The sequence below is a fragment of the Gossypium arboreum genome, chromosome 11 (genome assembly GCF_025698485.1).
Source record: "Gossypium arboreum isolate Shixiya-1 chromosome 11, ASM2569848v2, whole genome shotgun sequence".
Taxonomy (NCBI): Eukaryota; Viridiplantae; Streptophyta; class Magnoliopsida; order Malvales; family Malvaceae; genus Gossypium; species Gossypium arboreum.
In genome coordinates this window covers 90822671-90846109 of record NC_069080.1, presented here as the reverse complement: position 1 = coordinate 90846109, position 23439 = coordinate 90822671, and the positions used below count along the sequence as shown (strand labels likewise).

At 35.8% G+C, this 23439-nt stretch overlaps 1 non-coding gene across 1 annotated transcript; it reads right to left on the bottom strand.

Annotated features, from left to right (window-relative positions):
- Window positions 1-8151: 8151 nt before the first annotated feature.
- On the bottom strand, window positions 8152-8258 carry LOC128284809 (small nucleolar RNA R71). The gene has a single exon (XR_008275232.1). It is a non-coding gene; the product is annotated as a small nucleolar RNA R71 (small nucleolar RNA).
- Between the last annotated feature and the right edge of the window lie 15181 nt (window positions 8259-23439).

The following is a 23439-nucleotide window of genomic DNA, read 5'->3' as shown; positions in this document are numbered from 1 at the left end:
ATGTGGTTGCGGATGCCTTGAGTCGTAAATCGTTATTCACATTACGAGCGATGAATGTGCACTTGTCTATCCGATCCGACAACGGTGTGTTAGTGGCTGAATTGAAAGCCAAACCATTATTGACACACCAAATTCGAGAAGCTCGGAAAGTCGATGACGAGTTGGTTGCAAAACGGGCTGCGTGTGTTCGAACAAGGACTCGGAGTTTCAAATCGACGATGACGATTGTTTGAGGTTCAAAAGTCGTCTGTGTGTCCCAAAGGATTCGAACTCATTTCGATAATTTCAATGAAGCCCATTGTAGCCGAATGGCAATCCACCCGAAGTGCGAAGATGTACAATGATTTGAAAGCGTCGGTTTTGGTGGCATGGTATGAAGCGAGACATCTCGACTTTGTTTGAGATGTTTAATATGTCAACAAGTGAAAGCGGAACATCGGTGCCTTGAGATTACTTGACCAATCACGATACCCGAGTGGAAATGGGATCGAGTCACAATGGACTTTGTATCCGGACCGCCATTGTCGTGAGTAAGAAGGATGCGGTTTGGGTCGTGGTAGATCGATTGACTAAGTCGGCCCACTTTGTCCCCCGACGTCACGGATTTTCAATGGACAAATTAAGCGGAATTGTACGTTTCTCAGATTGTGAAATTACACGGGGTGCCTATTTCTATCGTGTCGGATAGAGATCCGAGATTTACCTTGCGATTTTGGAAAAAGTTGCAAGAAGCTACTTGGGAGACCGAGAACTCTATGAAAGAGCGATATCCAAACCTATTTACCGGTAAGATTTTCGGGGACGAAAATTTCTTAAGCGGGGGAGAGTTGTGACAGCCCAAAATTGACCCTAGTCGGAATGTGGTTTCGGGACCACAAAACCGAGGCATAAAAATAATTAAAAATTTATTTATATGCCTATAATATGTGTGTGCTCATGTATGACATTTTATGATGATTGATTTAGTGTTATAAAGGTGAATTCCACTAGAAAGGACTTAGTAGTGAACTTTGAAAGTACGATAGGGAAATGTGTGATGACTAATTAAAGCATGCATGCAAAATAATGGACTTGCATGTCAAATTCCCTTTTACAAGTGATGGCGGCCATGACAAAGAGATATGGGCTAAACATGTCATGAAACATGTTTTGTTGGGCATTAGGGAGAAATAATAAACAAATAAGCATGAGTAAGATTTTGAGCTTTCTTTTGTTTTATCATGATTGAAGTTGAAAAGAAGCATGATTGTCATATTCGCCATGATGCATTCTTGAGCATGATTCATGCTTCTTGCATGTTAGTTAAAATTTGTGTTTTGGATGGCTATGGACACCTTGAAAATTCGGCCATGCTCATATATGCATATATATGATTGCACATTATGTTTGGTTATGAACTAAGTGATGAATATATTGGTTTAAAGAAGAAAATGTGGAAGAATGCTTGTGAAATTGCAAGCACAATTCGCCTAGCACATATATAAGTGCTTGATGCTATATTATAAGTTTTGGGCCACAATGTGCAAAGCATTAATTAGTAAATTGCATGCTGTTTTTGTGAGGTATTAAGTGCAAAATTGACCTCAACATGTACATGAATATTCGCCTTGGGTAGCCTATTGAAGGCCTTAGCATTTCCTTGATGCTCAAATAAATTGTATTGAATTGCTTGATGTAGTATAAAATGTGCATGACCATTGTGTATTCAAGCTAAAGAGTGGCCATATGACCATTTAAAATCCTTGTCATATTCGCCATAAGCAAGCACAATGAGGTTTTAATAAATTGAATTTGTTTGAATTAGCTCAAGAGCTAAGAGGGCCACAATTGGACAAGGGGAAGGAAAAGGTGATCGAATAGCCGAAAAAGCCGTTCGACAACATCCGAGGTAAGTCCTCAAGAAGTGACCTTACTTGAATTATGTGAGATGAAATATGGATGTGTATGATTGTTGATTATGTGTGTATGAGTATTTGAATTCCACCCGGGCTAAGACCCGAAGGCGAATATGCTAATGATTATAATTGTGTTTGAGCCTTAGTAACGAAAATGAAATATGTATGTCCAATGATTATTGATGTATGTGTGCATGAGAAATTGAATGATATCCGGGCTAAGCCCCGAAGACAATTATGCTGGAATTTATATCCGGGTTAAGACCCGAAGGCAATTGTGCTAGTGGCTATATCCGGGCTAAGACCCGAAGGCATTCGTGCGAGTTATTCTATCCGGGCTAAGACCCGAAGGCATTTGTGCACGTGATTATATCCGGTTATATTCCGAAGAATCTTGGGCTGGAGGTGAGTGTTGGTTGCTGTAATGAATTCAATTAGCACACTCGAAAAGCCCAAAGGATAAGGTACGTTATATGTGCATTGGAAAGTCGACATGTTTGAGCAACATTCGCTCAATCGACTAATGAATTTCAGTTATTGAATTGATTGATACTTTGTGAAATTATATAATGATGAAGTGTGAAGTAGGAATGTGTACAAATGAAATGATGCATTTGGCTATGTGAATGTATTGCTGTAATTAGAGTTGATTATATCCCTTGAGACTTACTAAGCATAAAATGCTTACCCGTTGCTTTGGCTCTCGGTTTTCTAGATTTCGCTCGAGGCAATCGGATTTGGGATCATTGAAGTCGAAGTCATCCACACTATCAAGCCTCCATTTTGGTATAAATTTTGGTTGAACTTGAGATGGCATGTATAGGACTACCCTTGTTTGTTAAATATGTTGTAATGTAAGTATGTACGGCCATGCGAAAATGGCTCGAAAAGGAAGCATGAACTTAGACTAATTGTGGGTTGTATGTATATATTTGGTGTCATGATGTGGCTATGGCTTGGAAATGGGAATGTTGGTCATATGATCAGCCATTGGCATGGTTAAAATGATCATATATGAACCTATGTATGGCAAGACTAGTTGAATCATGGAGACTACCAAATAGGTAAGTCCTACCTTAAAACAGATGCTGCCAGCTGCAGTGGCGTGAATGTGAAAAATCACCAAAATTCATAGGAATGGAATTAAATAGTGAATAAGCTATGTAAATGAACCTTGATGAGTCTATTTTCATATGGAAGAAACGAAATGGTCATAGGAGTTACAGGTTAAGAGATATTAAAGCTATTGTGAGACAGGGCCAGAATGGTTTCTGGGTTCCCTGTCGCAACTTTAAAAATTCACTATAAATTATCCAAAAGAATTAGGAGACATACCTTATATGTACAGATTCCATTTTGAGTCTAGTTTCATTAGAAGCAAACGACACCAGCATTAAAGCCCTGTACAGAGAGATATTCAAGTTATACCGCGCGAAGGTCAGAGCAGTCGATCCCTGTAACATGGGTAACTTTAACTAATAAACTGTACCAATTGGCCCGACCAAAATCCTAGAAATAAATCCATGGATGGATATATGAGTCTAAATTCAGGAAAATTTACGAAACCAGTTTCCGAGTTTTGAAACTCGAGATATGATTTTAAGGCGACAGTGACGCAGTTTTCCAGCCTGACTGGAAGTGTCAAATTGGTGGGCAAAAACATGTGAACTTGGCTTGTTAACCCCTCGGGTCCGACACCGGCGATGGTCTCGGGTTTGGGGTGTTACAAAATCTGACCCGTCGCACATAATTAGTCCATCAGAGGTTGAAATTCAAGCCGATATGAGTTATGAAGAAGAACCGATTCGTATCCTAGCCCGTGAAGTGAAGGAGTTGCGAAACAAAAGGGTTCCGTTAGTAAAAGTGTTATGGCTCAAACACGGGATGGAAGAAGCTACTTGGGAACCCGAGAATTCTATAAAAAGCGATACCCAAACCTATTTACGGTAAGATTTTCGGGACGAAAATTTCTTAAGTGGGGAGAGTTGTGACGGCCCAAAATTGACCCTAGTCGGAAGTGGTTTCGGACCGCTAAACCGAGTCACCGAAATGTTTGAACGTAATATTTATTGTCTAGAATATGTATTTATGAATGTGTGAAAATTTCAAGCTTCGATTTAGTCGATTGCATGTGAATTCAGTTATTAGGACTTGTGTGACACTTTTGAAATGTGATAGGCTAATCTATAAGGACCTAATAGTGCATGTAATCAAAGGGGGACTTGCATGTCAAATTTCCCCCTAATAGCTAGTGGCCGCCATGACAAGGATTATGGGTAAAACATGTCATAAAACATGTTGGGACAATGGTGTATGTAAGAAAAAAATAAAATAATGAGCATGGGAATTTAATAATGAAAGGGAACAAAAAAAAAGAGAATGGTGAGTGTCCCCCCCTTTGCCGTGAGTTGAAGAAAAGAGAAGAAAAAAATTTGTTGTTCATCCTTTTTTTTCATTTCTTTGAGCTGAAATTCTAAGGAAGAAGGAAGGGGTTCTTGCTTCATGCTTGGTTTGGAAGAGGATTAAGAGGAGGTTTGGCCATACTTGTCTCTAGATTAAGGTATGTTTGAGGTTGTGCCATGAGATTCATGCATGTTCTTAGTTGCTAGCTTGAGTTCTAATTAGTCCATGGTTCAAAACTTTGCTATATCATGGGGATGATATTCGGCCAAGGTAGATTTTGTGTTAATGTCATTGCATGCTAAATATGAAGCTTGTTAATGATACATGTGATGGTGGATTGATGACTCTTGGATTTTCTTTTTAGCATTTTTGAGTAAGACATTAAGTTTTGGAATTGATGGAATGGAGAGTATGCTTAAGTTGTGTTATGAACAACTATGTGTTAAATCGAGGTTTGCTAAGCTAGCTATTAAGGTGAAGTGCAATGTTAGTGATTGATTAATAGTGCATATACATGTATGCATATTCGCCATCAAATTAAGAGCATAGGTGATGATGAGTCTATGCTTTGTACATTCGACCATATATATATATATGCATGTGTGATTGGATTATTGATAGTAGGGCTATAGCATATGGTTATGAGCCGAATAGCTAAGAGCATGAGGTAGCAAGATAAAAATTTTACCATGCCGTTCCGTATGTCATAAAATCATTAAATTGTGAATATCAATATGTGTAGCAAAGCGGTTGAATGAGTTAATTTATTTGTTTAAGCTCAAGATCCTAAAGGAGGCGTCCAACAAGGGAAATCGAAGGTCATCGAGTAGCCAACTTGGAATTATTTTACACCACACAAGGTAGGTCACTAAGCATATATTTTGTATTGATTTAAATAGACATAATGTCTATGTAATTATGCCGAAAGGAATGATAAATTTATATACATGTATGTATGTGGTGATGAAAGTATTGAATGAAAAGAAAAGAGGTGAGATGTATTGAGTTGTTGATTTGGCACTAGTGTGTGCGGGTATAAACATTTGTGATCATGAGAATGGCACTAAGTGTGCGGGTTTAAAATTTGTACAGCACTAAGTGTGCGAGTTTGATCATATAGCACTAAGTGTGCGAGTTGATTATATAGCACTAAGTATGCGGACTCACTATATGCTTTTGAATCACAATTGACACTGAGTGTGCAACATTATTGAGTCGATCACGGACAGCGGATCGGGTAAGTACCTTGAGTTCATGGCTAATAGGCGCTATGTTTATATTTGGAGTTGAGCTTGGTAAGTTTCGAACCTATGTGACAATTTAAATTGAAGTCACGTACATAAGAATTATCGTGGAATAAGTGAAAGGTCATGTAGATGTATGATTGTAACGAAAACAAAATGGTGTATAAAAATGCTTCAAATATCCTATTGATTAGTATATGGAATGTGAATGTGTAACTTGGTATGAGATTGAATCGAAAGGTCTAAGGAACTATGGTATAGTTCGGTTCGAATGGAGTAATTAGCCTCGTTCCATTTTGTTTCCTCTTGCGATAATGTTATTAATGGTTGGTAGTGCATTGCTTATGACTTCTTGAGTTATATACTCATTCGGTGTTTGCTTGTCACCTATTTTAGGTTTCTTGGACTCGACTTTTTGCGTATTCGGGACCGTCATCGAAGTCATCACACTGGCTAACAACTTTTGGTATTTTCTTCGTAGTTGGTCTAGGAGTACATTTCAGCATGTATAGGCTGTTATGCTTTGTTGAAATTTGGTATGTAAACTTTTAGCCATGCGAAAATGGCGTAAATGTTCGGTTGGAATTGGTTTTGTGATGTTTGGACACAAATCATGGTTATAATTTGGGACATGCATGATGAATTATTAGTTAAATCAAGGAAAAGTCATGAAATAGGCATAGTTTGTTTTAGTAATAGATGCTGACAGCAGCAGTGGTGTGGATGTGAAAAATCACTAAAAATAGCAGAAGTGGAATTAAATAGTTAATAAATTATGTAAATGAGCCTTGATGAATTTACTTTCATATGGAAGAAACGAAACGGTCATATGAGTTGTATATTGAGAGATATTTAAGTATTCGTGAAACAGGGCCAGAACGGTTTCTGGATTCCCTGTTCCGACTTTGGAAATTCATTATAAATTAACCTGAGATAATTAGGAGTCAAACCACATATGTATAGATTTCTATTTGAGTCTAGTTTCTATAGAAATAAACAGCATCAGTATTGAAGCCCTGCACATGGAGATATTCAAGTTTTAACACATGAAGGTCAGTGTAGTCGACCCCTGTAACATGGGAGACTTTAACTAATAAACTGTACTAATTGGCTAGACCAAAAATTCTAGAAAAAAATCTGTAGATGGACATATGAGTCTAGTTTCAGGGAAAAATTACAAAACTGATTTTCGAGTTTTGAAACTCCAGATATGATTTTTAAGGCGACAGTGATGTAGTAACCAGCTTGTCTGGAAATTTTTTTTATGGACTGTGAAAACAATTAAGTTAAGTCTGTGTGCACCTTGTATTCGACTCCGGTAACGGACTCGGGTACGGGGTGTTACAGATCTCGCATAATTGAGTTAAGTTGCATGCAGCCCTAGAAATAGGGCGACATAAATCTACCAGATTAGAGTCAAATCTAATAGGGAAATCCATAGATCGAGTTAATGCAATGATAGGGGTTTTAATTAGAAAGAGATTTCAATTAATCAACATAGAGTCAGTTATTTTTACTCTCGAAAGAGATATTAATATAATTTAGGGATTTCTATGGATCAAGTCAAATGAATAAATCGTTTAATTTAGATTTAGAATAATAAGTGAAGTCTAGGTGGATTCTTTCCTGGGTATTGTCTCTTTCATAAGTTTTATTCGATTATTTTCCCAATTTGCTCTTTTTCATTTAGTAATTAGTTTAGTTAAATTTAGACTTTAAAATAAATCCCTTCAATTTATTTGGCTAGATAATAAAAAAATAGTAATTACTAGTACTTTTAGTCCTCGTGAATACGATATTCCTGACTCACCATAGCTATACTACCATTCGATAGGTGCGCTTGCCTTTGTCGTGTTTTAGTTAGTTCATGACGTCACCAAGTTTTTGGCACCATTGCCAGGGACTACAAATATTAGGAACACTTAATTTTTATTACTTTAGCCATTTTTATTTTTTATTGCATTTTATTTTTGTTTTTATTCTAATTTACTAATTTTTCTTTTATTTGCTCCTGGCAGGTTCCTTTAGTTTAAACTAGAAGAAACCTGTCAGGACCTCTAGTATTTGACAGTGAGATCGAAAGTATAATTCGCAAAAACCGTAGACAAGTGAGGCAAAGTCGACAAACCACAATAGAAAAGCAAGAGAATATTATTATTAATACTGAGGAGATGGTAGAAAATCATAATAATCAGCTACCTCCTGTGGTTGCTATAAATCCTGTAAATCCGAATCCTACTCCTTATACTATGTATGATTATGATAAGCACACTCTCACTGGGACTGAATCGATTATTGTTAGACCTGCTATTGCTGCAAATAATTTTGAACTGAAACCTAACACTATTCAAATGATTCAACAGTTTGTTCAATTTAATGGTTTGCAAGATGAATACCCAAATATTCATTTGGCCAATTTCTTAGAATTCTGTGATACTTTCAAGATAAATGGCGTTTCTGATGACACCATTCACCTTCAATTGTTTCCTTTTTCATTGAGGAATAATGCTAAACAGTGGTTGAACTCTTTACCATGAGGTTCTATCACTACTTGGGACCAAATGACCAAAAACGTTTTGCTGAAATACTTTCCACCAGTTAAGACAGCCAAATTGAGGAATGATATCTCTTCCTTTGTGCAAATGGATTTAGAAACTTTATATAATGCATGGGAGAGGTAAAAAGATTTATTGAGAAGGTGGCCTCACCATGGGTTACCCGTGTGGCTACAAGTTCAGAATTTCCACAATGGTTTGAACCCCTCAACTAGGAAAATGATCGATGAAGCTGCCGGTGATACTATAAATAATAAAACACCTGAGGAGGCTTATGAGTTCATAGAGGAGATGTCACTGAATAATTATCAGTGGCAAGTCATGAGGACAAAGCTGACAAAAGTAGCCAGTGTTTTTAACATTGATGCAGTCACCATGTTGTCAAATCAGGTGGAACTTTTAAATAAAAAGATTGATGGTTTATGTGGTTCTACGCAGATACATCCAGTGATGCAGTGTGACACGAGGGGAGGTGGAATGAGCAATTCAAAGCATTTACCCTACGGTCCTGCAATGGAAAATGATCAAATGAATTATATGGGTAATAATCCTAGACCTTAAAATAATCTTATAGTAACACTTAAAATGCAGGTTGGACGAACCACCCAAATTTCTCATAGGGAGGTCAAGGAAATCAAAGACCACCACCCCCTCTGGGGTTTTCAGCAATAACCTTATCTGCTGGAAAAGAAACCGAACCTTGAAGAGATGTTGGAAAATTTTATTTTAGTGTCAGAGACTCGTTTCCAAAACACCAAAATAGCTTTGAAAAATCAGTAAGCATCGATTCAAGGGCTCAAAAATAAAATTAGGCAGCTTGCTAAATTAGTTTCAGAAAGACAACAAGGTAATTTGCCTAGTAACACTGAACCCAATCCAAGAAAGCATGTGAAAACAGTTACATTAAGGAATGGGAAAGTGTTAACTGAACCTGAAAAGAAGTTGCCACAAGAATCTGACAAGGAAAAGGACAAGGAGGTTAAACCCGAAGTCAGTGTAACATCGGTACTCAAAGAATATAAACCATCCATCCCATATCTGGCAAAGTTGAAGAAAGACCGCATAGATGCACAATTCGGTAAATTTCATGAACTTTTTAAACAGTTGCATATTAACTTACCTTTTGTTGAAGTTATTTCACAGATGCCTACATATGCAAAATTTTTTAAGGAGCTTTTAACAAATAAAAGGAAGTTTGAAGAGTTGTCTATAGTAGAACTTAACGAGGAATGTTCAGCTATCCTTCAAATAAACTCCCAACCAAACTAAAAGAACCAGGAAGTTTTACTATTCCTTGTTTAATTGGGAGTTTAAATATTGAAAAGGCATTTGCTGATTTAGGTGCTAGCATTAATTTGATGAAATATAAAATGTTCAAGTAGCTTGGTCTTGAGGAGCCAAAACCCACTAGGATGAGTATTCAATTAGCCGATAGATCTGTTAAATATCCTAGGGGTATTATTGAAGATGTGCTAGTTAAAGTAGATAAATTCATATTCCCTATTAATTTTGTTGTGCTTGACATGGATGAGGATGTTGAAGTACCTTTAATTTTAGGTCGCCTATTTTTAGCCACTGCTAGAGCTATTATTGATGTGGGTGACAATAAACTTGTGCTTAGGGTAGGTGATGAATAAATTATTTTTAAAATCTATGATGCCATGAGATTCTCTAGAGAACAAGATGATTCCTGTTATTTTATTGATTCGATTGACCATGTTATTCAAGATTCTTTACAGAAAATTGTTCATAAGGACATGTTAGAACTGTGTCTCGTTCAAGGAGAGGAGGTAGATGATGATAATGTTGTGATAAGTAAGACAAAAGTAGAGTTAAATTCTAATGAGTCTTCACTGAGACAAAAGTATTATGAGGGTATTGAGGTAAATGATGAATTAAGATTAAAACCCTCTATTGAAAAACCTCCTAAATTAGAACTGAAGCAATTACCTAATCACTTAGAGTATACATTTCTTGGAAATAATTCTACATTGCCAGTGATTATTGCATCAGATTTACAGCCAAACGAGAAAGATGAGTTACTTCAAGTATTGAAGGAGCATAAAAGAGCCATAGCTTGGAAGATTTCTAACATCAAAGGGATCAGTCCTTCTTTTTGCACCCATAAAATTTTAATGGAGGATGAATACAAACCATGTGTGCAAGCCCAAAGACAACTGAATCCTAACATGACAGAAGTCGTTAAGGCTGAGGTAATTAAACTTCTAGACACTGAAGTTATTTATCCTATTTCTGATAGTTCTTGGGTGAGTCCTATGTAGGTTGTTCCTAAGAAAGGAGGCATGACTTTTGTAGAAAACGAGAAGAATGAGTTGATCCCAACAAGAACAATCACGGGATGGAGAGTCTGCGTCGACTATAGGAAGTTGAATGATGCCACGAGAAAATATCACTTTCTTTTACTATTCATTGATCAAATGTTGGAAAGATTATCTAGGCATATGTATTATTGCTTCCTAGACGACTCTCTAGCTACTTTCAAATCCCAATAGCTCCTGAGGATCAAGAAAAAATGACATTTACATGTCCATACGGTACGTTTGCTTATCGAAGAATGCCTTTTGGATTATGTAATGCTCCTGCTACTTTTCAGCAATGCATGTTGGCTATTTTTGATGAACTCTAGAGGACATTATGGAGGTATTTATGGACGACTTCTTAATATTCGGTAATTCTTTCCATTTTTGTCTTAAAAATTTAAAATGAGTTCTAATGAGATGTGAGGAAATGAACTTTGTACTTAATTGGAAAAAATGTCACTTCATGGTTCGAGAAGGGATTGTGCTAGGCTATAAAATTTCTAGTAAAGGGATTGAGGTTGATAGAGAAAAAATTGAAACAATTGAAAAACTACCTCCCCCTAGTTCAGTTAAGGCTATTCGAAGCTTTTTAGGACATGCTAGATTTTATAGAAGATTTATTAAAGATTTCTCTAAAATAGCTAAGCCTTTAACGAATTTGCTAGAAAAAGATGTACCTTTCGATTTCAATCAGGAATGTTTAGAAGCATTTAATACCCTGAAAGATAAACTAATTAATGCTCCAATTGTAGTTGCACCTGATTGGAATTTACCCTTTGAACTAATGTGCGATGCAAGTGATTTTACAGTAGGTACAGTTCTTAGACAGCGAAGAGACAAGCACTTTCAACTGATATATTATGCTAGCAAGACATTGACAGCCTTACAAGAAAACTACACGACTACTGAAAAAGAATTGCTAGCTGTGGTTTTTGCATTTGATAAATATAGACCATGTCTAATATTATCTAAAGCTATCATTTACACTGACCACTCGGCTCTACTTTATCTCCTCACTAAATTAGATGCAAAACCCCGACTGATAAGATGGATTTTATTATTGTAGGAATTTGACTTAGAAATCCAAGATAAGAAGGGAGCTAAAAATCTTGCAGTAGATCACCTCTCCAAGTTAGAGAATTCACATCTCAACGAACTTGATGAGAATGAGTTAAATGACTCATTTCTTGAGGAACAACTTTTGGTTATAACTGATTCTGAAGTTCCTTAGTTTGCGGATATTGTGAATTATTTAGTTGCTAACATCTTACCAAAAGGATTGATACATCATCCAAAGAAGTGATTCTTTGTCGATCTGAAAAATTATTTTTGGGAGGATCCCTTTCTTTTTCGTGCATGTACAGATCAAATAATTCAGAGATGTGTTACGAAATCAGAAGCGAGTAAAATCTTGGAACACTGCCACTCAAGACCAGCAGGAGGACACTACAGTGGGACTAGAACAGCATATAAAGCACTTGAGTTAGGTTTTTATTGGCCTACACTGTTTAAAGACGCTAATAGGTATGTTACTTCTTGTGATAGATGCCAGAGAACAGGTAACATTACATTTCTAAACATGATGAAATGCCTCAAACTTATATGCTTTCATATGAAATATTTGATGTCTGGGGTATTGATCTTATGAGTCCATTTCCGAGTTCGTATGGTAATAAATATATCCTAGTATCGATCGATTACATGTCAAAATGGGTAGAGGTTAAAGCTTTACCTACAAATGATGCTAGAATGGTAGTTAGGTTTCTCAATAAGCTCTTTTCTTGATTCGGATCACCTATGGCAATTATTAGTGATAGGGGTACACATTTTTGTAACGCTCAATTTGATAAAGTACTTAAGAAATATGAAGTGCATCATAGGACAGCTAACCCTTATCATCCTCAAACTATTGGACAAGTTGAGGTTGCAAATCGAGAGCTTAAACGCGTCCTAGAGAAAACCATAGAATCAAATAGAAAGGATTGGCTAATGAAAATAGATGACGCGTTATGGGCATATAGAACTACTTTCAAAACACCCATAGGAACATCTCCTTACAAACTTGTTTATGGGAAAAGTTGTCATTTACCATTTGAGTTAGAGCACAAAGCATTTTGAGCTATAAAATTTCTAAATTATGATCTCCAACTTGATGCAGCTGAACGAGTTAGATGAATGGCAAGCGAATGCTTATGAGAACTCACGATTATATAAAGAAGCGACAAAGCGACGCCACGACGCTTGTTTAAAGCAGTCTAAACAATTTGAAGCTGGAGATCTTGTCCTCTTATATAATTCAAGGCTCAAATTGTTTCCCGAAAAGCTAAAATCTAGATGGTCAGGCCCATTCGTAGTACAAACCATTTTCCCTTACGGTACAATAGAGGTAACTCACCTAAAATATGGCACATTCAAGGTAAACGATTATCGACTTAAACTCTATAATGGTGAGGATTTTAAGAATGATAGAGAAGAGCTTTAGCTCGCGAACTTTCATAATCATGCGCGTGAGGTAAGCCGAGCTTAGACTTTAAATAAGCACTTCTCGGGAGGCAACCCGAGTACTATCACTACTAATTTCCTCATTTTATTTCATATTATTTCTTTAAAATTAACTGAATATTAAATGCAGGTTTTTGACCCACATGGCCTGGACACACAGGCGTGTCCTAGGCTGTGTGACTTAACATGGGCGCGATGATGAGTTACACGGCCGTACGATATGGCTGTGTGACCTACACGGCCTGGACACACAGGCGTGTCCTTGGCCGTGTGGATCTTGGGACTTAGTTTTTATTTTTTAAAGGAAATTGATAGAGAGTTACACGACCAAGTGACATGACCGTGTAACCCACACGGCCACGACACACAGGCGTGTCCTCAACCGTGTGAGCTGTAAAGCTTAAAATCCCTAAAAATTGACAAAGACACGAGCTAATAGAGTCCACAAGAGCATGTGATATCAGAGCTTAATTGTTCAACTTTAAAACAAGTTAGAGAGGTATATGGGCAAGGCACACGGCCGTGTTTTAGGTCACACTAGCGTGCGGTAAGCTACACGGGCGTGGGAGAAGCGAAGGAGATTGCGTACGGCCGTGCAACACTGCTGTGTGAACCACACGGCATTGAGACACAGACTTGTCCTAGGCCGTGTGAAGACTAGGCTAAAATTTTAAATCGCACACGGGCTGAACAAGATCACACAAGCGTGTGACACGGCCGTGTGGCCCAACATGGGCCTCACACGACCGTGTCCTCCTTAAAATCCCTAACCCTAAATTTTATTTTTACTTTTGTCTTCTTTCCCAACTCTCCCATCCCTAGCCACCACAACACCCCCACGCCCTACCATCCGACCACCAACCTCTCATACACCGTTCCTACCCTCAAACACCACCCCACTCCTTCCCCTCTCCCTTGCGCATGCATACCAGCCCATTACCTACTCCCTTGACCACCACCGCGTGCCCCAGCCTCAGTCTCCCCCTTCACCTCTGCCTCATCATGCACCAACCTCACCCCAACCATAACCTATCGCACATTCTTCCCCTTCTCCCTTCTTCTCCCTCGCTCCCCACACCCACCGTCCAGCCACCAGGTCCGACCAGCCAACCAACTCCTGTACAAATCCCCCAACCCACTCGCACCTTAGTCGACCACCACCCCAACAATAATGCCCACCCCCTCCTCCCTTCCCCTCTCCCTCATTTGGCCCCAAGCCCCATCTGACCACACTTTTTCCCTTGATCGATCACCCTCTGTGTCTACTCCGGCCAACTAATAGTCAGTTTCCCCATATTTCTTATTTTATTTTATTTTATTTTCTTTCATTTTTTATTTATTCTTTAGATTTCCTATTGATTATGATTTTGGTAATCTTAGTTTTATTATTCCAATTCATTAATTTTTTGATCATTTTTTTATTTCTTGTTATTCACATCATTCTACCAATTGTTTAGAATAGCTTGGATTCGTGATTTTGCTATATTGATTCTTGTTATTTATTCATAGGTCCTTTTGATTTTCTTGTGGATTTGGTTAGTCATTCGTTACGTTAGGTTTTCTTTATTATTTAGTTATTTTCATTGTTAAGTACATTAATTTATCCCTGTTAGTCTAGTATGTTATTTCTTTTTGCTATATTTTTGGCTGATTAGCTTAGCAGGCTGTTAGTCTAGATTATTATGCTTTTAGTTCTTGTATGTTTGGGTATTAGTGATAGATTTTATATCTCATCCATTTCTATTTGATCACACCAGGGTATTTCAAGTCATATTCCTGTCTTATTCACATGTTTCCTTATAGAATTCTTGATGTGTTTGACTGGTGATATTTTTGTTCCTATTTTACTAATTTTGGAATATTTTATTTTCCAGGCACATCACGACGAACACTCGTGGGAAGAGTAAGACTGCTGCCCCAGCTTCGAAAAAGCGAAAAGGCCCCGGTGGGACCTCCTCCACGAGCACATCTGTCGAGGTCTGCCACACTTATCTTAGATTCTCGGCGGGCCCCCAAGAGGATCTATTCCAGTTACTTCGACAACGACCACTCGGTTTAGGCCACTGCATTGATTGGGCTACATTAAAGCAGGTCCACTTAGCTGATGAGGTTCGCGCCTCATTACTACAGCTCCATGGGACAGATTCTTTGTCATCATCGAGCCCACCTACATGGAGCTAACATTAGAGTTATGTTCAACGTTTATGGCTCAACAAGTTATAACGGTTCACGATGAGCCTGGTACCATCAGTTTTTGACTTGGTGGGTTGATACGCCTCATGAGCGTTCCAGAGTTTGGCGCAACTATAGGGCTTTACACTGAAGAATTTATGAGCACCGAGAACTTTCTTAGACTCCATCGGCACATCTACTATTCACCATCACGATGTTGGACCGAGCTTAGAGGAATTAGATACTTTATGACGCGAGTCGCTCAAAGGCGATGTCTCTAGCTCTAGCCCTACGGTACCTTCACGCCCTTCTAGCTCATACTTTGACAGGACGTAGAGAGAGCACAGGAGTTGTTAGTACCTATGATGCTTATTTTCTATGGAGCATGGCTACCGGGTATGTTTTTTATTTGGCGTACTTCATCACTCTCACCTTTCACCATCAAACTAAACGCCATAAGAAGGGTCCCATCTGTCTTAGCCCTTACGTGACTTACCTCGCTCGACACTTCATTTTACTTGACACACCGAAGCAGTCCTCGGCACTTACCCTCATCAGCCAAATGTCCTCTCAGGGCATCTCGAGTATGATCCACATGAGGAGGATAGAGCGACGACATGGAGTAGACCCCCCTCAGTATAGACTTTTCCAGTCTAGCGTTTAGTATGACCCAGAGGATTTCACTGATGATGCTCCTCCCTACCACAAGGATCCAACTCCACCACCACCTTCGAGTCACCGCCCTACTCATTCTGCTACGACCTTTTACAAATCTCTCCGAGCAATTTACTTGTTTTGAGCAACAGTGTTTTCAGAGGTTTGACTACATCGAAGAAACTTTGCAGCAGATTTGTCAGCATCTCCATATTGCTCCTCCAGCGCCGTTGACTCACGACATTGATCAATCTGATAATGAGGACCATTGAGTCCATTTGTCTTTATGTTTATTGTTATTTTTAGTTTTATTTTTATTTTTCTTTTTATGTTTCTTTTGTCTTTATATTTTGAACTATATTTTTCTTTCTAATAATTGTTCCTAATTGAGTTTTAATCCTTTAATCTTCTTCAGTAATTGTGTTTATTTTCTTATCAGTTGCTCAGAATCATGCACTCCCTCTACATCTATCTACAATTCCACTTTTCACTATTTTGGGAATTTCATCCATGATTCAGGGTAGTTTCAGTTTTCTCCTTCTTTTATGTTATTATGTTTATATTTTAATTATATTTGTTTGTACATTAAGGACAATGTACATCTTAAGTGTGGGGAGGTTATTTATATGATTATTTGAAAATCCCTGAGTTATGCCTTGTGCTTAAGTAATTTTCTCATATTACTATTAGAATGAATTCTTATTCATTTGTGATTATCATTGATGTGTTTTAGATTAAATTCATGGGTAATTGTGTGTTGATTGTTTAAACTTTAAGACACTAGAGAATCAAGCATGATTAACATCAAAAACCATAATTTTTGTGAGATTTTAAGCCTTTAGTGCATACACTTTTTTTGCTTACTCTATTATTGGTTATGAGTGTGTTAATACTGATTGGTTATTCTAGAACTTGCTTTGATTATACATGTTGAGACCACACCTTTGATTTGATATACTGAGATGATAAAGGCAACTAGGTTTTAACCCACTTATCCTATAAGTCTACCTTCATAATTAACCATTAGTGAACCCCCTTTAAGCTTAACAAACCATTTTTTGATCTACCCATTAATATTAACCCATAACTCATTTTGATTTATTAAGAATTGTTTCCCGTTTTATTGACTCCCTTTTGTCGAGATTTGATTTGGTTAGTTGCTTAAATATGTTCTTTTGTTTCAATTGTTGAATTTTCTCTTATTATCCCTTTTTCTCAAAAAAAAAAAAGAAAAGAAAAAAATTTGATTAATACTTGTTCTATGTTTTTGAGCTTAAGTAGTTAATTTCACATTCTGAGAAGAAGCTCATGTTATTCTTTAACAATTTCGATTGTTGTAATTATTCAATATTAGTTTATTTTTCTAATTAGGTAATTTATCAATTCGATCTCAACTCTAACCTTATTTTTCAGCCTTTATCCACACCTTTAACCCTAGCCCTGTTACAACCCTTTAAATACCTTTTGCTTTGTGTATCATATCATTTTATAGTGGTGGAGATTTGATTTTCATGCAAGCCTATGGTAATGACTTTTCATAATTGACTTTCGAGTGCTTAATTTCTGAACCTTAAACACTTTGAGTGATTTGAGTGAATCTTTAGTGAGGATGTAAAATCTTGTCTATTTTGAATTAAAGGTAATTACTTAGATAAGGGGAGATACCTATGTTTTCCTATCTTAAAAAAAATGTGTGACTTAGATTGTTTGAATCTGTAGTGCTCTTTTAGTTGAATTATCAATGTGTAATTATTTATGAATTATGATAAAACATTATTGATAAGAATTATAAATTGAGAAAGTTTAATTTTAATTGTGAGTTGAGGATTTTGATTGAGGACAAGCAAACGCTTGCGTGTAAGGATATTTGATAAACCATAAATGTAACATGTTTTAATTCTATGCTTGTCATGTTTTTCAATGATTTATTACATAAATTAGTGAATTTGATGCTCCTAATCCTTTAATTTCATGTTTATATACTTAGGTGAGCATAAGAGAGAAAAAGGAACAGAAAACAGGCCAAAATCAGACAAAACGGGCTGTCTTAAGGATCCACACGGCCAAACCAATCCCACACGGGCTGGCCACATGCCCATGAGCCAGCTCGTGTCGATATCACTCCCTGTTTCCAAAACACATAGAAAAAGCCAATTTTGGGGGTTTCTAAGCATTCTAAAGTTTATAAATACACACTAGAAGAGAATCTAAGGGGACACACAGAGTAGAATGCAGAAATTAGTCAAAGAACGCCAATGGATTCAGCTCAGACGCAGGATCTCCTTCAAGGCTGAAGATCTCCATTCAATTTCTCTCAAAGTTTTTGGGTTTCTTTATGTTTTGTTATTTTCCTATTTTTGAGATGTTTTCCTCACACAGTATGAACTAAATTCCCTAAATACCTAGGGAAGATGAAACCTAAGATAGATCTTATTATTTAATTTATTTTGAATTACATGATAAATATTTGTTCTTGATCTCAATTATGTGTTCTTATTTCATTTCTTTTAATGTTTTTAGGATATTAATTCATGATTGATGTGCTTATTCAGTGGAGCAAAAGTCCATGTGTAAGAGTAGCTCTCACATAATTGAGTGGAGTTGTATGCAACCCTAGAAATAGGGTGACATGAATCTATCGGATTAAAGTCAAATCTAATAGAGAAATTCATAGATCAAGTTAATGCGACAATAGGGGTTTTGATTAGAAAGAGATTTCAATTAATCAACCTAGAGTAAGTTATTTTTACTCTCAAAAGAGATATTAATATAATTTAGGGATTTCTACAGATCAAGTCAAATGAATAAATTGTTTAATTCAAATTTAGAATAATAAGTGAAGTCTTGGTGGATTCTTTCCTGGGTATTGTCTCTTTCATAAGTTTTATTCTATTATTTTCCCAATTTGCTCTTTTTCGTTTAGTAATTAGTTAAACTTAGACTTTAAAATAAATCCCTTCAACTTATTCGGCTAGATAATAAAAAAGTAGTAATTACTAGTACTTTTAGTCCTCGTGGATATGATATTCCCGACTCACCATAGCTATACTACCATTCAATAGCTGCACTTGCCTTTGTCGTATTTTAGTTAGTTCGTGATGCCATCATCCTTACTCGTGTAACTCTCTGACTTGGGTTACATGGCCAGTCATACGCCCGTATGCTAGATCATGTGAATAATTTAATTTTTGAAAATTAAGTGCAGGGGACACACGGCCAAACTACACGGCCGTGTGCATAGCCGTGTGTCACACACAGTTGAGACACACGCCCGTGTCTCTACCTATGTGGATTAAAAATAGGTCATTTTCAAGCCACTTTTCTCACCCAAATTACCATCAACTTTGTCTAACATTTTAGACATTAACATGCTATATCAAGGCACTCAAAACAAACCAAAACCAAGTTTTAAGCATGTCACTTTACTACATACAACTTAGTATCCAAACTTACCATATTAATCAATTTCACCTGTTTGCAACTTACGCCAAACATACTACCTTAACTTATCCATCTACATTTCTATAATCTTACCATCAATTTACCATTTTAATACATATCAACCAATACAATACCATGTTTATACATACCAAAATACATCAAATAGTGGCCATTCCAATGACTAATCACAAACCAACATTTACATGCCAACATTAGTTAATAAACCTATACATGCCATTATAATCAGGATTAATTTACCATTTGTACCAACTAGGCCGATGGATAGTGTGTAATATCTCCGCCAAGCTTCTAACCCAACGAGCTTCCAAATTCCTCTAAAACAAGGAAATTAAAACAGAGTAAGCTTTTAAGCTTAGTAAGTTCGTATATTTGGGAATTTAACTTACCACTATTTTATATACATAATGTAAACCTACAATTCATTTCCAAGTCATGTTGACCAAGTGCCTAAACACATATCCTCATCAACTATGTTAATCATCGTATTCCATATAATAGTTCATAATTATGAATTTATACTCTTATCAAACAAGATTTATTCACATATATTTTCATCACATATTTCAATATATCATGGATAAACAAAGTCAAGTATGTTGCACATTCAAGTATCAACTACGTCATGCCTCAATATCAAGTGATATCATTTATATATTCAATTATTTCTCTCATCATGTATCCAGTAACATGTACAAAACATGTTAGTCATATATATATCATATATATATTTCTTAAAAATATCAATAAGCTTGTATAGGCTTAATAGTAATAGTCCTTTTCCATATACATATTCTTTCCTCATTAAGTATTCAAATATCATATATAATTCATGTCCATGTAATTCAAGTATGTGCTTGTAATAATTCATCTTAAATTCACATCGTCTCATATCAGGAGTTTTACCCGTTAAATTTATTTGAAATATCGATGGATACACATGTAGTACACTCAAAGTGTACAAAACTGTAATCTGTCAACTCATATTCAGGGGTACCCATAAGGGCACATAATCAGGAAGCACACTCTCGAGCCATATATTAGGATGCTCAGATGAGCCATGTCACAGGATGCTTATCCGGGCTAAACAGGAAACTCCTAAGACTTTAGAACAGGAAGCTCCGAAGAGTTATTATCAGGGAGCTCCGTATAGCATAACAGGGAGTTCAAGCAAGCCATGTCATGAAGCTCATAAGAGCCTATATCAGGATGCTCACGAAGAGTTGCGTTTGTGTCCACAAATAATGCTAGATTACAACCGATCGGATCGTGTAACAGGACGCTCACAAAAAGCTGCGGTAGTGTACAACACATGCAAGACCACTACCGATCAGGATGCTTGCAAGAATCATGTAACAGGAATGCTCGAGAAGGCTTTTCATGGGATGTTCGTCCAAGCTATAATGTCCGCAACATATGCAGGACTATAATCAATATGAGAAAATCCTGTGTCCATCTAATTTCTTTTATTCAAACAAGACTTAAAACTTGTCAAACATTTTTGGATATGTGATTTATATTTATTCATGACAATCATACATTTCACAATCATAACAATCAATTTAAACATATAAACATACATTTTAGTTGCATGAACTTACCTCGACAATGTTCGTGTTCACAAAGACTACTAATTTGATATTTTTCTTTTTCCTCGATCTAACTCCGTACGAGGTCTAACTGGATCTATATGAGTAAATTTAACTCAATTTAATACATTTCATACTCAATTGAACTCAATTCACTTTCTAGGAAAAATTACCATTTTGCCCCTATACTTTTCATAAATGACAATTTTGTCCCTAGGCTCGGAAAATAAAATTCATGCAATTTAATTCTTATACTAAGCCTAACCAATTTTTACATGTTTTAATAACAGCCCATGAATTTCAAAAAAATCAAAATTTTTCCATGGGTTTTACCATTTTTCAATTTAGTCCCTAAATTATAATTTCATCAAAATTCTCTTTGTAAAAGTTGTTTATTTATCAACAACCTTTCATTTTCTGCCATAAATTTCAAAATTTCAGCATTTACATCTATGGAAAAATTTCTATACTTTGATATCTTTACAAATTTATCCCCAAAATAGATAGATTATCTCGAAAATATAAAAATTACTAAAAACGGGATAAGAATGTTTACCCAATTAAGCCAAGAAAGCTTGTTTTATCTTTCCTAGGGTTTCCATGTATTTTTAGGGAAGAAGATGATTATTTTTAGGGAAGAAGATGATCATAATATGATATTTCTATTTAATATATTATCATCCATTAATTTTTCAACATTCCAATTTAGTCCTTTTCTTTTTCTAATTTTCCATGGATGATTCATCAAAAATATCTACTAACTTTTCTTAATGGTCTAATTACTATATAAGGACCTCAAGTTTTGAATTTCATAGCTAATTAATCTTTATAGCTACTAGAATTCAACTTTTGCATTTTATGCAACTTGTTCCTTTCATCAAATTAGACATATAATTGGTAAAATTTCTTAACAAATTTTTCACACAATATTTCTATAATTCTGTAGATTATAAAATAATATTAAAATAAACTTCTTTTCTGAGATCAGATTTGTGGTCCCGAAACTACTATTTTGATTACATTGAAAATGGGCTGTTACACACATACTATTCTAACATTTATGCATGCAAAATGAGAAACACATAAATGACTTAGATGGTAACCTAGGGTTCATCAGTAATTACTAGTGACCTGACACTAACATAGAAGTTAGCTGAATACTATGAACCTTACTTCGAAAAGGTTTTCTGAACTTAAGATTTTAAAGAGTTTTCAGTGGAAATTAAGGAAGAACAAGAAAATGTAAAAGTGTTTAGAAAGACCGCCGCTATCCTTTTATACTTAATCTCGGAGACAAGGATTAATAGAAAAATCAGATAATTCCATTAATCCTCTTAATTTCCGTGATTAAGTGCACTTAACATAATTTAAGTCTTATCATCTATAGTAGTCTAGTTCTGTTCTAATTAAATCTCAACTTAACTAACCAAATTACCATACTTAAATAATAAACAAATATAAACAGCTGCAAACTTAACGAGTTCGCCTAGAGCATCTAGGTTGGGCGGATACTTAACAAAAGAGTCCGCCAAACCACAGAACTCACCAAAACTAAGAGTTTGTCAAATGGCGCAATACACATAATTTTATACTTAGCTAAGAGAAACATTTTACTTACTCATATTTGTCCTTGTTTTACAAACTACACACCAAACAGTAACTAGATACAGAGACTTCGCCAAGCGAGTTATATATGGGCCTCTGAAGTTAGAAATCAACTCGAAAACACTTAAAATCAAGCCTAAACATATTCATATCATTTTCAAATGTTTCAAAACATGAAATTCCAATTTCAAAACACACTTTAACTTATAAACACATAGCGTAAACACGATTAAGTTAAATAATGAAACAAATCTTGAATAATTACATTAAAACGACTTGAATTTCAAATCAAATTTTACAAACACTATATTCAAATTAAGTTTTGGTTTACATGCCAAAGTCTTTATACTATAAAACTAATATAAATATATTACAATCTCAAGTGAAATGTGATGCGAAGTTCTCAAGCTTAGACCTTAATCTTCTTGTCGAACCCAACACTTACACGTTTTAAACCACTAACGCCTAAGCTTAAAAGGCTCAGTAAGTATCAATAGATAAACCTTATGCTTTGTTAGTGTTGAACCCTTCTTAAACATGTCTTTTCAAATTCATTCAAGCCACAATTTAATTCTATTAACGAATTTATTTACATTAATCTCAACTTACATTTTTATGGTTTGTTAACCTATCACCTTATTAAATTCACATTTAAGATTTACATTGATAGCATATATTCTTTATATGAACCATATACTTCGTTTTCATCCATTTGATCTAGAGCACACTTGAATCATCCAATTTCCTTATTATCATTTGAGGTAAATCTACTAAACGTTATACTTTTAAAACACTTTATCATGTTAAATCCTCTTTTAGCTTATTCATTTACCTATTTTTCATTCATTCGGTTAGAATTTCATTTAACTCATAACACTATGTTTCACCATACATCCCTCTTGTTTGGGAATAAATAAACTGATTTTCACCTGTAAGAAAATTGTAAAAAGAAAAAAAAAAAGTTAAAGAGCCTATACTATAAGTAGCTAAAGAACGTTTTATAAAATGCCAAACATAATAACATATACATGGCAACAAAC